This window comes from Helianthus annuus, chromosome 4 (genome assembly GCF_002127325.2).
Source record: "Helianthus annuus cultivar XRQ/B chromosome 4, HanXRQr2.0-SUNRISE, whole genome shotgun sequence".
NCBI classification, from domain to species: Eukaryota; Viridiplantae; Streptophyta; class Magnoliopsida; order Asterales; family Asteraceae; genus Helianthus; species Helianthus annuus.
In genome coordinates, this window is record NC_035436.2 from 157,951,808 (window position 1) to 157,955,373 (window position 3,566).

Here is a 3,566-nt window from a genome sequence, read left to right on the forward strand (position 1 = left end):
AATGTCATAAGTGTCCAACAAAGTAATACGTTCCTTGTCCACAACGACCGGCTCCTCTTTGTGCAAGCTCCATGTACCTATCGATCTGCAAGGCATGTAACAGAATGATCAACAAACTAGTTGAGCGAGTTCACAGTAAGTAAGTGCGTAACAGTAAGTAACGGGTGGCTCTACTGGGCCGATAGTAAGTTATACAGGTGGGGGCTTCCCATGTTATGTGACCACTAGACTATTCGTATCAACTACTCGTATCATCCCTGTTCTTCTTCCGAGAACAGTAGCGCGTATGGGGTGTACGTAGGTTTTACGCACGTATCCTTCACAACCGAGGATAGGAGACGCGAGGGTGTACGTGGGTTTCACGTACGTATCCTTTGTACCGAGGATAGAAGTAAGTAATGCGTACACGTAGGTTTTACGTGCGTGCCTGACATCCGAGGCAGTGATTGGCATATGACCACGTAGGTGTTATTCTAACCTACGGAACCGTCCTGACATCCGAGGATCATGGTAGGTGATAGTCTAGGAAAAGCATATGTACATTCTTAGTCAATTGTAACCTTTATCCCATTCCCACGACCCGGGTGTCACACCCCCAAAATCTACCTGCGGATAACACCCGCTTCGGGGGCGTGACTGACCAGGATCCAGCCACCAATTATACCGAATACTTAAGTTGATAACAAAAGTAACACTTACTATTCATAAGCTTAGCAGATATTAAGTTCAGAGTTTAAAGTTTTAAGTTCAAAATAGTAACAAGTAGCGGAAGCATAAGTAAGGGAGTTTAAAACAAAGTTCATGATTCAAAATAAGGTAACACCCAATACAAGGGTGAACAGACACTACATGTCCCCAAGCTGCAAGCTCCTTCGTCACTGGTTACCTGCAAAGCATGCAGTATGGGGTCAACAATAATGCTGAGTGAGTTCACTAGTTGTCCAGTTTTAATTTCCAAAAACTTTGTTTCACCGGTTAATTTATCCGTTTATACATGCCCTGGGGAGCTACCCCAAAAGTTAGCGACTAAACTGTTTTTCCAATACCGAACACTAGGTAACCGTTGCGTATCCGCAGGATGCCCCGATGTCAATGTTCTATCATCATTGACGGATTTCTGAGTACATTAGTTCACGACCGTCCCAAACCAGGGCACGGTGTGAGGCTGGTAAACACCTAAATAGCGCTATCAACTAATAACCCGTTCGCCTGAACCCGGCGACTAATCGGTATTTGTAGTAGGGACTTGAGTGATAGAGTTTCGTTTAGTGCCGTTAGTTGCAATCCGTATAAACAGTAATTAACCAAAAGGTTTCCCAATACCAGGGAAGGAAAAGTAAGTTTTGTTCCCGATAACTAGGGAAGGTATGTAAATGGTATCCCCTTTTACCAGGGGATAGGGTTGTTAGTCTCGTGTCCCAAACCACCGGGACGCATGCTTTTAAGTTGTGAACTCACCTTGGGTTGCTCGGTAGGTTTAGGTTACTTGTCAATCACGTTGGTCACCACGTCCTAACATGGTTACCGGTATAGGTCAGGTTCGGTGTACAAGTAATCACGCAAGAACACATATACAGGCACATAACATACATACAAGTAAATAGTCATGGGTTATTGGGCCGGCCCTAACAGTAACACAGTCAAACAGAACACAGCAACACGTAGTCCACTTAACAGATAGCCCAAGTTAGCACAGAATGGCCCAATAACCAAAATGGACAGCCCACTCGCAACCAGCTGGTCTCGAGTCGCAACCAGGTGGTCTCGGCTTGTCACGCTGTGGTTGCGAGTCGCAACCGTAGTCTCGAGTTGTTACGTTTTGGTTGCGAGTCGCAACGGCATGGTCTTGAGTCGCAATCTCGTGGTTTCGAGTTATCCTGCTATGGTTGCGAGTCGCAACCGTGTGGTTTCGAGTCGTAATGCCGTCGTTGCGAGTCGTAATCTGTCACTTTCATGTACACGTGATGATGCAGATATGACAGTCCAAATTGTACCAAGAATTCAGGCCCATATAAGGAAACAACCAATAATATTTCACTAACACTTTTCCTCATTTGACTAGTAGTAAAAATAGATCAAACTTTGCCTTATTTTGAATCTTCAAGCCATATTCAAACAAGTTCTTCTTATGTTCATAGTTTTCTAGGGTTTTCATGCCAACATAAACACATATTTATGAACCGAAAATCACATATTTTGACAAGATCATGATGCTAAACAAGAAAACATACATTATATAGCCGAAAATCTTATGTTAAACATCATCATTCTTGCAAGAAACAAAGAAGCATAGTTTGGTTAGCTATACATATTCTTAGACTACCATTTTCTAGTCATTTTAAGCATGTCATCAAGCATACAAACATAGTGGTTTACACATAATGCCAAACTCACAAAATATCCTAAAAATCATGCATAGCCATTTTAACTAACCATTTACTAGTTTATAAACATTTCATTTATCAAACATTCAAAGCATCATTCACACAAACATAGGACACTAACCGGTTAGGAGAAGAAAGAGCCGAAAACAAGGGAAGAAAATGAGAGAAGATGAAGTGTCCGAGTGATCCGAGCTTGACCGAGTCCTTGTCCGAGATCCTTGCTTGAACCGAAAAGAGAAGAAGAGTGGTGTTGTTGTTGAAAGTTACTAGTTGAGAGAGAATAGAAGTGTTGTGGGTTTGTGTGTTGTAACAAATGAGGGAAAGTGAGGAGAAGGTGGGATATATATACATGGGGTGTTTCGGGTTGGGCTTGGGGGTTTCGACCCAAACCGGTTACGGCCCAAAGGCCCACTCGCAACCGAGTGACCCACTCGCAACCGAGTGGTTGCGAGTCGTGGTCTCGGGTCGTGGTTTCGGCTCTCATAACTATATCTATACTACATATATAATACATACAACACATAGAATGCACAAAGGATCACGTTTTCATTTAATAATATTCATATAGACACAAAATATCACAAGGTGTTCGTTCGGAAAAACCTAGAGTGTCACATTATCCCCAAGTTTTAAGAACTTTCGTCCCGAAAGTTGAAGCAGCCACTGCCAAGCTAGCGTGTTTTAACGGGGTGTCACATCATCCCCCCGTTGGTTTGGAATTTCGTCCCGAAATTCGGTTGTAGCTTCAGTGCTGGGGTTTTCGTTTGGGAATAACTGGGGATACTTGGACTTCATCTGGTCCTCCCGCTCCCAGGTAAACTCTGGGCCGCGCCGTGAGTTCCAACGAACTCGCACAAGGGGTATCTGGCTACGTTTGAGGGTTTTGATTTCTCGATCCATGATCTTAATCGGTTCCTCAGTAAAGTGTAGCTGTTCATCAATCGTCAGTTCCTTAAAAGGAATCACAAGTGTTTCATCCGACAAACACTTCTTCAGGTTAGACACGTGAAAAACGTTGTGCACTGCACTCAGCTCTGCAGGCAGGTTCAATCTATAAGCAACCTTACCGATTTTCTCGGTAATTTCGAACGGTCCAACATACCGTGGATTCAGCTTGCCTCGTTTACCGAAACGAACCACACCCTTCCAGGGTGAGACTTTAAGTAGAACCCGGTCCCCGAC